Source organism: Xenopus laevis, chromosome 4L (genome assembly GCF_017654675.1).
Source record: "Xenopus laevis strain J_2021 chromosome 4L, Xenopus_laevis_v10.1, whole genome shotgun sequence".
Taxonomy (NCBI): Eukaryota; Metazoa; Chordata; class Amphibia; order Anura; family Pipidae; genus Xenopus; species Xenopus laevis.
This window is the reverse complement of record NC_054377.1, coordinates 24,034,977-24,048,615: the sequence shown is the minus strand read 5'-3', so window position 1 is coordinate 24,048,615 and position 13,639 is coordinate 24,034,977. Positions and strand designations below refer to the sequence as shown.

Genomic DNA, 13,639 nt, shown 5'->3' with positions numbered 1-13,639 from the left:
GGGGATCTCCAGATAAAACCTGCCAGTGTTTCTGAATTATTGATCTCATTTCACTGTCATTGGTATTGTAAGTGACAATAAGTCTGGTCTCTCTTCCTTCTCGTGGTCCAGAAACTTTCTGGACTTTTTGTGGTTTTGTGGACTTGTATAATAATGTATCTCTGTCTTGGGCTGCTGCCCATTGGTATGCTCGGTGTAAACATCTGGATTTATATCCCCTAGCCTTAAATCTTTTATAAAGCTTATAAGCTTCATGTCTGAACTCCTCATCTGAGGAGCATATTCTTTTTAATCTTAAATACTGCCCCTTGGGGATACCTGTTATACATTTATTTGGGTGCATGGAATGGGCATGTAGGAGGCTGTTACTTGCTGTTTTTTTCCTAAATAGGGTCGTAGACACGTTACCCCTATCGTCTTTGTAAATCTCAACATCAAGGAATTCAAGTTTTTGTGAGTTAGCAGTAAAAGATAAATTGAATGTATTCACATTTAGCTTTGCAATAAATTCCCTCAAAAGATATTCGGGCCCCTGCCATATTAAGAAGATATCATCGATGTACCTGAGCCACCGAAGTATGTGGCCCAGGTACATCCCATACTCTTCACTCGAGTGGACATGTCGCTCCCATTCTCCCAAGTAAAGATTAGCGTAGCTAGGGGCGCATTTGGCACCCATAGCCACGCCTTGTCTTTGCAAATAATAGATGCCGTCAAAAAGAAAAACATTATGATGAAGAATGAATTGTAATGCATTCAAAATAAAACCATGTTGTGGCGAAATAGGAACACATATCCGTTCAAAAACTCTTGTCAAGGTTTGAATGCCCAAATCATGGGGAATGCTCATATATAATTAAAGACATTCACCTGTTTGCACGCAAATTATTATTGCAGCTTCACTGGCACAAAGGACACCGGGGAGAATTCAGGGACTTCAGCCACTTTGATACTCGAGATTTCAAAACTCTAAAAATCTTATTAGATTTATGGGATGACCCAAGATCTGATGACCAAAACTTACAAGACATATATGAATTATGGTTCGAAAACTCTGAAAATCTCGTCACTTTACCTTCTCTTAAGAAAAAATCACGAAAATATCCCAATATCACTGAAAATGGGGCCATTGAGACTTTTATACGTCTAGTCACTGACGACATTTTACAAATTAGAAAAAATGTTAAATATCCGAATTTATCGCACGAAGAGATATCTGAACTAAAATTATTACAATCTAATTCTGACATTACAGTAAAACCCTCAGATAAGGGATCGAATGTGGTTATAATGGACTCGTCACAATATGTAGCAATGTGCAAAAAAATCTTAGGGAATAAACAATGGTATCAACCGGTCCTCTTACCTCAATTACAACTTTACAAAAGCCAATTATTTAGGCTAATAGATGAAGCCCGGGAGGAGGGCATCATTGATGGAAATACCTGTGAATTTCTAAAGGTTCACCACCCTAGAATGCCCACTTTTTATGCCCTTCCTAAGGTGCACAAATCTGTGAGTGACCCACCAGGCAGACCCATAGTGTCTGGCTGTGGGTCACTCACAGAACCGATTTGTGAATATGTGGACTCAATTTTGCAGCCCCTGGTGCAACAACTTGACTCATTCGTATTGGACACCACTCATCTCCTCAAGGAGATTAACGGATTAAACTTAGATGAAGACTGTATCTTGGTGGGCTTGGATGTTGAGGCATTATATATGAGCATTCCCCATGATTTGGGCATTCAAACCTTGACAAGAGTTTTTGAACGGATATGTGTTCCTATTTCGCCACAACATGGTTTTATTTTGAATGCATTACAATTCATTCTTCATCATAATGTTTTTCTTTTTGACGGCATCTATTATTTGCAAAGACAAGGCGTGGCTATGGGTGCCAAATGCGCCCCTAGCTACGCTAATCTTTACTTGGGAGAATGGGAGCGACATGTCCACTCGAGTGAAGAGTATGGGATGTACCTGGGCCACATACTTCGGTGGCTCAGGTACATCGATGATATCTTCTTAATATGGCAGGGGCCCGAATATCTTTTGAGGGAATTTATTGCAAAGCTAAATGTGAATACATTCAATTTATCTTTTACTGCTAACTTCAACACACAAAAACTTGAATTCCTTGATGTTGAGATTTACAAAGACGATAGGGGTAACGTGTCTACGACCCTATTTAGGAAAAAAACAGCAAGTAACAGCCTCCTACATGCCCATTCCATGCACCCAAATAAATGTATAACAGGTATCCCCAAGGGGCAGTATTTAAGATTAAAAAGAATATGCTCCTCAGATGAGGAGTTCAGACATGAAGCTTATAAGCTTTATAAAAGATTTAAGGCTAGGGGATATAAATCCAGATGTTTACACCGAGCATACCAATGGGCAGCAGCCCAAGACAGAGATACATTATTATACAAGTCCACAAAACCACAAAAAGTCCAGAAAGTTTCTGGACCACGAGAAGGAAGAGAGACCAGACTTATTGTCACTTACAATACCAATGACAGTGAAATGAGATCAATAATTCAGAAACACTGGCAGGTTTTATCTGGAGATCCCCAAGTGGGCAAGTTAGTTTCCACATACCCAAATATTACTTATAGGCGCAATACAAGCATTGGAGATATGGTAACACATAGCCACTATCAAAAATATTCTAAACAAGCCTGTTGCAAAAGACCTGGCACCTTTAGGTGTGGGGACTGCGAACAATGTCAATTCCTCAGAATATCTGATGGTTTTGGAAGAACAGATAAAGAGTTCAAGATGCACCACTATATATGTTGTAATACCACCCACGTGATCTATTTATTCACATGTCATTGTGGTGCCTTATATGTAGGTAAAACAACCAGGATGTTAAAAAGGCGGATCTATGAGCATATAAGGGACATTAAAATTTGTAATTTGCTATCTAGTATTGCAAAACACATCCATTGTGTACACAATGGACGGATGGGAGACGGTTTCTTTCAAGGAATTGATCGCCTACATGGAGATATCAGGGGAGGTGACCTGGACAACAAGTTGTTGCAATTAGAGACGGAATGGATTTTTAGATTGAATACTTACAAATCACAATGGGGCTTAAATGGGCATTTAAACTTTCAGGCATTCATCAATAAATGATGAAATATATAGCTGAACTAATATTGATATGAACTTACCTATCTTTAACATCTCCAGGCCCATGTAATCCCAATTGCTGTTCCTCCACTTAACATTTAGGACCACTATTTTTTCCGCAAATGTGGACGGCCCCTTGGAGCTCTCTTTACTTTTCCATCTCAATATGCCCCCTTTCCAACTATTATGTTTATGATAGTACAATTGTCTTCCCTGTTAAGGTGGCATTTATATTGTATATTATATTTTATATGCCTTTTTTTTGGGATTATTACCCTGCTGTGACAGATCCTTACTATTGTAAATAATAGACATAAAAATATTTATTTTGCTTATTTGAGAAAGGTAGCGTGCTCCATTTTGAGCGATATTGCCTTCTATAACACTCATTAATCTTTAATCTTAATTTTGTTAACCTTTTTGTTATTTTTGTTTATAATAAATTTTGTTTCAATTATTAATGTTATTATATGTCAACCTTTAGGATATAATACCATGCAGTGACTGTATAGCAATCACGTACTGTCCCTCTAGCATTTATGGATCACAGAGATATAACTAATGCTATTTCAGCGCACTTCCAACAGTGCGAACAGCAATTGAAGTGAAATGATGTTTCCGGGCATTTCTGGATACAAATTCAACTCTGAACAAAATGCAACAGCTGAGTAGCATGTGGATCCGATTCTCACAATGAACAAATGCAGTCTATAACTTAATTGCAATGACACAGCGAGAGGACTGATCACGTGATGAAATGTTTAAAGCCCCACCTGTTTTTCGATGCTTGATCTCTTGACAAAGCCACTTTCGTGGCGAAACAGCTGTCGAGTAGTTCGGCGCTGCTGGGCTCAAAGCGGTGTTTTTCCCTTGCGGATTGGATGCAGTTTTTATCCCGGGGATGATCTGACGGATATTTGTGAGCGTTCCACACCACGGACGATATCCACACAAGGGCAAGTATAGGAAATCTTTTGCTGGCATACTGAACTGGGGTTCTGCATATATAGCCTTTTGGCTACTACATTGGATCCAGCGTTTGCTACAGCTAACTCCTTACTTACCCTGCATTTAACCTCGGCTCAAGGGGCTTCCGCTGAGGGACTTGCAAGGGGAGCCAGCCCCTACCCTGCTTGGGACATAGTTCTTATACAGAGAAGAAGGGACATTTTGGCATACATGCCCTTAATGTGGTCTTTGCCGGGAGTTCACACCTAATACGTTTTACCAAACCACCTTTACTGCTCCAACCACATTTCTTTACCTACGCAAGGTTTTTCAACCAGTATGAAAAATAGTGATCACTAATTAACATCAGGGTATTCCCCGTTTTTTGTTTCCAGCAGCGCTGTTGGTTTTTAAATATGTTTTAATTTGTTTCACTAGCATGGTTATTAATAAATATTGCTTTTTACTGTAATACATTGTGTCTAATTTTCTACAGTGCAACGGGATAGGGGGATAAGTCCTCTTTTGTATATAGGATAATTGATTTATAGTATGAAATAATTTTAATTTTTTTCATGGTAAAAAGGGAAATTGACCTTAAAGGGGTGGTTCGCCTTTCAGTTAATTTTTAGTATGTTATAGAATGGCCAAACCTAAGCAACTTTTCAATTGGTCTTCTTTTTTTTTTTTTATAGTTTAGTTTTAATTATTTGCCTTTTTCTTCTGATTCTTGCCTTCTTTCAAATGGGGGTCATAGACCCCATCTAAAAACAGATGCTCTGAAAAGCTACAACTCTATTGTTATTGCTACTTTTTTATTAATCATCTTTCTATTCAGGCCTCTCCTATTCATATTCCAGTCTCTTATTCAAATACTGCATGGTTGCTAAGGTCATTTGGACCCTAGCAACCAGATTATTGAAATAGCAATCTGGAGAGCTGCTGAATAAAAATCTAAATAAGTAAAAAAAAAACAGAATAGCACTCTCTACATTATACTACAAGTTAATTTAAAGGTCAACAACCCCTTTAAAATTAAACTGCCTTAGGGGTCTCCTAAGCCATTGCACAACAACTCTTTGTTCTCTTCTTATAACCTCATAGATAAGTAAGTAAATATGTTTTAGTAATCATGCTTAAATAGAAAGTGAAGAGCTGCTGAAATAACTCGAAAACCACAAATAATAAAAAACGAAGACCAATTGAAAATGGTCGCATAATATCACTCTCTACATCATACTAAAGGCCAATTTAAAGGTGAACTACCCTTTTAATGACAATTTTAAGGGGCATATTTGTAAAGATGGGTATAATATTTTTTAGCACATGAGGCTGCACAAAAACATACCCCTTTGGGATAATAAGCCCTTAAAAAAGAAACAAGTCTGAGTCTAATAAGTCTATTAATAATAGCAACACATTAGCCATTGGTAACACAATGGAATGTCAGTGGGATCTGATACTTTTATATGGCTGCCATTGACACTCCAACGTTTATAACAGGTGAAAAGTTTGCTCCAGCTTTAGTCACCTATAGGAGTCAAGCTCTATTTTAGTAGCTGGTGAATTGGGTGCCCCTCTTGATGGCATGCAGCTTCACCAGCCTTGGTTGCTATTAGGGATGCACCAAATCCAGGATTCGGTTCAGGATTCGGGCCAGGATTCGGCATTTTTCAGCAGGATTCTGATTCGGAAGAATCTTTCTGCCCGGCCGAATCCAAATTTGCATTTGCAAACTAGGGATGGGGAGGGAAATCTCGTGACTTTTTGTGCCAAAACAAGGAAGTAAAAAATGTTTTCCCCTTCCCACTCCTAATTTGCATGTGCAAATTAGGATTCGGATTCGGTTCGGTATCTGGCATAATCTGCATCCCTAGTTGCAATGGGTTATTAGACCTGTATCATACACACAATATTGCCTATATGGTTGTGGTCCTGTTTCCAGGGTACCCAGCAATAAACCTCAGGGGTATTGAACCCTTGATTATCCAGCCTGTGTACTGCAACTGCCAGAACCGCCAGTGTCTATCTGAAGGAATGAAAGTCTGACATCCCTGACCTCATTGTGTTTCATGCAATGTCATGAATTTGCCACTTCCTAATCTGCCATGTGTTTTTTAGAATTAATACCTTAATGCCACAATGACCGTTAATCTGCAGTGTGCTCTGGGCACTAGTCATAGATTTCTCACTGCCTCGTAAACTGCAGTGGGCTCTGGGCATTATATATATATATATATATATATATATATATATCTTTCCTTTAGTCTGAAGTTTAGTAAAGATAGGCAGATTTACGCACAGCCAATCACAGCACAGAGACTTAGCATGATAAAAATGTATCGTACAAGATTTTTATAGATTTTATTGACTTGATAAAGGAAGTCAATGCTCCTGAATTATTAACCTTGTCTATATAAGTCTATAATAAAAGCAACGGAGTAAGGAGGAGTGCAAGCTTCAACCTGTTCTAAAGTCTGTGTATCCAGGAGACCTCTTGCTAGTCATGCACATACACCTTATTGCAACTTTTTTTTACATTTTGGAATATGTTACATTTTATTTGAATATAGCTATGCACCTCCTGTAAGTAATGATGTGGCACTGGTACTAACACTACTGTAAACAGTATATACTGTATAAATATATATATATATATATATATATATATATCTCCATCCATTTCCAAAAGATCCGCACTCACAAGAATTAAAAGTAAAACATTTTTTTATTCAAAAACCACAGACTGAAGTTTCAGCCTGACCTCAGGCCTTTCTTTGAGAAACCGAAACATCAGTCTGTGGTTCTTGAATAAAAAAATGTTTTACTTTTAAGTCCTGTGAGTGCGGATCTTTTGGAAATGGATGGAAATTATTTCGGATTCTGCACCCAGGCACATTTACTTCATTGTCGAAAGTGCCGGTATCTTTGGCAAATATATATATAGACCCATGGTGCACTCCAATATACAGTATAATCAGCATATGCCTGGCTGCGGTTTTGTATATCACAAGTAGAGTTTCTCAGCAACAGATGCACTCCAGAGAAAGGTCTAAAACGGGAGCGAAATGTTGACAATAAATGTTTTTTTTTATTTTCACCGTATTATGAAGCCCTGGAGTACGTCTGTTGCCGAGAAACGCTCTCTCTCTATATAAGTGTATATATATATATATATATATATATATATATATATATATATATATATATATATATATATATATATATATATATATATATATATATATATATATATATATATATATATATATATATATATATAGACAATACACAAAAGCCATGAATAGCTTCTAAATGATATCCTTATAAACGGTGATGTCATCAGTTTTAAACAGTGAGTTCTGATGTCATTTCTGTCACATGACTTGATACTTGTGTATTATAATAAATAAAGTACCCCCTGCTGCAAAATATGAGGATATTAGAAGTTACTTCGGAGTTCCCTGACCTGTATATATTTCATATGGTCATGAAACTTCTCTGTAACTTATAATATCCTTATAATTTACAAGAGGGGTTATTTTATTCACTATAGAGAGAGAGAGTGTGTGTGTGTAAGAGAGAGAGATATGTATGGGATCCCTAATCTGGAAACCTGTTATCCAGAAAGTTTAGCATTACATGAAGGCCATCTCCCATAGAGTCCATTTTAACCAAATAATTATTTTAAAAAAAATAATTTCCTTTTCCTTGTACTTGATCCTAACGAAACTGCATGGATCCATATTGGCGGCACAGTGACCATATTGGCGGCACAGTGACCATATTGGGTTGATTTGATGTTTAAAGGATTTTGCAGATTTACGGTATGAAGATCCAAATCACAAAAAACATTACTTATCGGGTCTCAAGCATTCTGAATAATAGATCCTATGGCTGTATATATATCTCAATAGTACACATTTATCTGTCAGAATGACTCATCTTTGTATCAATTGATTGACTCCTGTGAGGGCACCATGAGACCACGACCTCTTGTGAGGCCTAAGGACAAAGCTGAGAACATCCGCAATACAGACATACAAGAAATTCTTTTTCACACCATATTGCAAAGGAGATGAGACTGCAGGATTCCGAAGCCCTAAATAATTAAAAGACATATTGGCTATGCTCTTGGTAACCCTGTCTTTGCTGGAAGTGCTTGAATGGTATTGCTACTGCTTATCACTGCTTCTGAGATGAGCTTTAATGATTTATTACAAATAAGAAATATGCAACACCAGCGCTATGTTTACAGCATATGAGCAGAATTACCTTTTTTTACCGGGAGTCAACTTGCTGACTGGGCCTTGGCATCTGTGACCAAACTGGTGCTGATAAAGATGCACTTCTGAACAAGAATTAAAGGAGAACTAAACCCCCCTTACCAAAAAAGTTCACCTTAACTGCCTGGCATTGACCCCATCTCCACAATAGTAAAAAAAAAACCTTAAAAAAATCTGACCCTAAAATGCAGAGCAGCTCAGTGGAGCTCCAGGGCACCATCTTCCTCCACTCGTAACATCCTTAAAAATATGAAGCGGCCCTTTAAGTTAACTTAAAGGCAAACAACCCCTTTAAATCCTATTTTATAATTGTAGCATTAAAAAGGAAATAATGAAAAGTTCTAGTTGGGAGTTAGAGCCAATGGCATCATTTTGTTGCTGTTACAAGGTCTGGCATTTCACCCTTCAGTGCCATCTGGTAGGGCGTCTGTTTCCCATCATGCACTAGGGTGTTACCAGGGGGCAGATTAATCAAGGGTCGAATTTCGAAGTTAAAAATACTTCAGAATTCGACCATCGAATTAAAATACTTTGAATTCGAATATCGAATTCAAACTTTTTTTCATCGAATTTGGCTATTCTGCAGTCGAAGTAAAATCGAAGGATCGAACGATTAAATCGTTCAAATCGAACGATTCGAAGAATTTCACTAATCGATTGAACGATTTTTCTTCGACTTCAAAAAACTTAGAAAACTGCTCTAGAAGGTCCCCATAGGCTAACATAGCACTTCGGCAGGTTTAATTTGGCGAAGTATTGAAGTCAAAGTTTTTTTTAAAGTACTTCGATTATCGAGTGGTCGAATATTCAAAACTATTTTACTTCGAATCGAATTCGAAGTCGAAGCCGTAGTATCCTATTCGATGGTCGAAGTATCCAAAAAATTACTTCGAATTTCAAATTTTTATTTCTTCCCTCTAATTCACTTCGACCCTTGATAAATCTGCCCCCCGGTGACTGGATCTTCAAAACAACCTATTTCTGCAATATTAACCCCACTGGTGCCATTGATGAAAAACATATCCCTTTTGTCATTCTCTAGTTCTGATTGGCGAAACAGATCTCTCGATACTTATGCTCACTCCTAGATTTTGCCCTGCAGGGAGTCACTAAACTTTTTCCACCATTTTTTTTAGTATGTATGGCTAATTCTAAGCAACTTTCAGTTGGTCTTCATTTCTACTTTTTATAGTTTTGGAAATATTGGCTTTCTTCTTCTGGCTCTCTTCAGCTTTTAAATGGGGTCATTGGCCCCATCTAAAATCAAATCCTCTGTAAGGCTACAAATTTATTGTTTATTTTTACTATTGGTTTACTAAAACCCTTGTATTTTATGTATTAACTGTTGTGGGTTTTTTTTTCTTTGAAAATTAAGAGAAATCATTTTGGAAAAAAACAAATGCTCTGTAAAGCTACCAATGTATTGTTATTGTTACATTTATCACTCATCTTTCCATTTGGGCCCTCTTCTGTTCATGTTTCAGCCTCTTATTCAAATCAATGCATGGTTGCTAGGGTAATTAGTACTCTAGTAACCTGATTGCAAACTGGAGAGCTACTGAAATAACTCAGAAACCACAAATAATAAAAAATGAAAACCAATTGCTAATTGTCTCAGAATGTCATTCTCTATATATTATTTTTAATACTACTACTAATAATAATACTAATAATAATACTAATAATAATACTACTACTACTAATAATACTACTAATAATAATAATATAATAATAATAGTTAAAGTTAATTTAAAGGGCCCCCCTTAAACTATTTGACAAAATTCAAAGACTCATAGGCCAAGACTGACAGCTAATTGATGGACTAATGAAATAGCTGGTACTACTACTACTACTACTTCTACTACTACTACTACTACTACTACTACTAATAATAATAATTAAAGTTAATTTAAAGCTGAACAACCCTCTAAACTTTTTGACAAAATTCAAAGACTCATAGGCCAAGACTGACAGCTAAATGATGGACTAATGAAATAGCTGGTACTACTACTACTACTACTACTACTACTACTAATAAAAATAATAATAATAATAATTAAAGTTAATTTAAAGCTGAACAACCCTTTAAACTTTTTGACAAAATTCAAAGACTCATAGGCCAAGACTGACAACTAAATGATGGACCAATGAAATACCAGAAAGCATATTTTAAGTAGACTGCTGAACACCACTGAAATGGCAAATACAGTTTCAAGTTTTATCAGATTATATGATTTGGTTACTAATAGATTAGTGTAAATATTATATATTTATATAGGGCTGACATTTTATGCTGCACTTTATAAAGTTTATTCAGTCCCTTCCCCAGAGGACTAGAGCCTAATTTCAATCTGGCACAAAACAAGGTTCAAAAGTGATATGTGGGTACAAAGCAGCCCTGCTTCATCTTGTGCTCATTGGCATTCCATAACTTGCATGTCTTAATGATGTGCAAACCAACAGGTGTCCAAGGGTATAACCACATACTGTACCACCCACAGTCCACCCGTCATGAATACAGCTGTGCTAAACACAGGCAAATGCTGTATTCATGTTAGAAGTGCAGATCTTTGTGTTCCAGTGTTGAGTGCAATGACCTGCACCCATAGGAAGGCTGGTATTATTTTTAGAAAAGGTGCCAACCCTACCTAGCACTTACCCATATCCAAGGCATAATGATATTTTTTATGTTAAAATGTCTTAATATTCGTATTATTCAGATATGTGTGAGTTCGTAAAACTGTAAATAAAGCACGTTGGTGGGTGCATGTTTAATAAGCAGAAATAGGGGTGAAGAGGGCAGCAGCTCTTTGTCTCCAGTTTGCAATTTCAGCAATCTGGGTCCAAATTACCCTAGCAACCATGAATTGATTTGAATAAGAGACTGGAATATGAATAGGAGAGGGTCTGAATAGAAAGATGAGTAAAAAAAATAGCCATAACAATACATTTGTAGCTTTTGTTTTTAGATGGGGTCAGTGATCCCCATTTGAAAGCTGGAAAGAGTCAGAAGAAGACAAATAATTCTATAGAAACTATAGAAAATAAATAATGACGATCAAAAAAGTTGTTTAGAATTAGCCATTTTATAATATATTAACCACCCCTTTTAAATGCATATGTAGGGGATACCTACAGTCATTCTGGTGAGCAAAGACTAGGGTGTTATGTGGGGGGCAGGGTGCAATAAGTATGACATTTTGTGACCCATTTTTTGCACTTTCCCCCATTCCTTGCACTTAGCAAAGAACCCATGATAGCACTTGCCATGACCCATAGCCCTTCAGTCTAACTGAGCCAAGTCCTGACTGTTTTTCTAGAAATGCCAAGGCTGATCTTAATTCACTTTGGCCCTGGTTATAGACAGAGCAGAAATGGCAGGAAATAGTGGAATGATCACAGGCAATTTTATGAGCAAGTTAATAGCCAGCAGTTTAATAAAGGCAAATGAAACCTACAAACACTTAATTGGTTTAATAAGTGAAGATGCGGGCAGCAGTTATACAGAGCAGTAAAGTACTGTATGTTTGATGGAACAAGAAGAAAGACAATAATAAGAGTTATTATGCAGAGAAATAAAATGTGCTATAAGGGAAGGTATATGGATGTAGAGTGTTTAAATGGCTCTATACAGAGAGGTTTCATTAAGTGCAGGATAAACAATTAGTGATGGGCGAATTTGCGTCGTTTTGCTTCGCCGAAAAATTAGCTAATTTGTCGCGAAATTCGCGAAATGGCAAAAAATTCACGAAACGGCACCGGCGTCTCGTTTTTGACGCCGGCACCCGTTTTTGACGCCTGTTTTTTTACGCCGACACCCGTTTTTTGACGCAGATGCCCGTTTTTGACGCCGGCGTCCGTTTTTTCGGAAAATTTTTTTTGACGCCGCCGAATTTTTGCTGCAAATTTTCACCGGCATTTTGCGAATTCGCGCCTGGCGCATAAATTCGCCCATCACTATAAACAATAGGGGTCCCGTCCTTTCTACTGACTCTCTGTAAAGACCTGACAACAAAACTCTGATCAGTGTCTCATTCTAGCCCAGAGGTGCTTGTATTCTATTTAACTAGACTACTGCAATTTCACATCTTCTGATGCAGCAGGTTGCAAGATTTCACTGCAGGAAAGGGACAGAACCACGCAACAAAGACAGAGACTGTTACAGTCATCAAGTTTGTGAAATAATTAGTCATTATATGATCAGCTTTGTTAGAGAAAATTACATTTTTATCCACATATAGGGCAGAATGAAGATTTAGCCCTAGGCGATGAAGCAAATTAAATGAGTTGTTTTATGTCAACTTTACGGGGGCTATTTACTAGACCTCAAATTTATCAGGTTTGACTATTTAGAGCAAAAATTTTTCAATATGCTGCAAAAAGCCAGAATCCAAAAATCTGCTATCTCAGACCCCCTGTATAAGTCAATGGGAGAGAGATCTATCCCAATTGGAAGATATTGTGGTTTGCTCTGGGTTTAGGCCGATAATCTGAATATTTGGGGGTTTTCAGAGTTTGGTCATGGTTTTTATTAATAAAATAATGAGATAAATTCAGAGTTTAGTAAATAACCTTAGTATGACATACAATTTGCAATTGGTCTTGATTTGTTATTATTTGTGTTTTTTTTGGTTATATATCTTTTAGTTTATCAACTCTGCAGCTTGGAATTTCAGCAGCTACCTGGTTGCTAGAGTCTTGTTTTCTTTGAGTCTGCGATATAAATAAGAGGACACCTGAATAGAAAGATAAGTAATAAAAAGTAACAATAATATCAGTGACCCCCATTTGTAAAGCTGAAAATACTTTGAAGAGGAAGGCAACTAATTTAAAAACGATAAAAAAGAAATAATGAAGACCAATTGCAAAGTTGCTGGGAATATAACACATTAGGGGGCCCATTCACTAAGCTCGAGTGAAGGAATAGAGGAAAATAGAGGAAAAATAGTTTGAATTTCGAATGTTTTTTTTGGCTACTTCGACCATTGAATTGGCTACTTCGACCTTCGACTTCGAATCGCACGATTCAAACTAAAAATCGTTCGAATATTCGACCATTTGATAATCGAAGTACTGTCTCTTTAAAAAAAAAAAACCCTAGTTCGCCACCTAAAACCTACCGAGGCCAATGTTAGCCTATGGGGAAGGTCCCCGTAGGTTTACAAAGTTTTTCTGATCGAAGGATAATCCTTCGATCGATGGATTAAAATCCTTCGAATAGTTCGATTCGAAGGATTTAATCGTTCGATCAAACAAATTGC

The 13,639-nt window shown here is 37.0% G+C and overlaps 1 protein-coding gene across 1 annotated transcript in view; it reads right to left on the bottom strand.

Annotated features, from left to right (window-relative positions):
• Nucleotides 1-13,639, bottom strand: part of drd4.L (dopamine receptor D4 L homeolog) — a 39,087-nt gene that overhangs the window by 9,196 nt on the left and 16,252 nt on the right.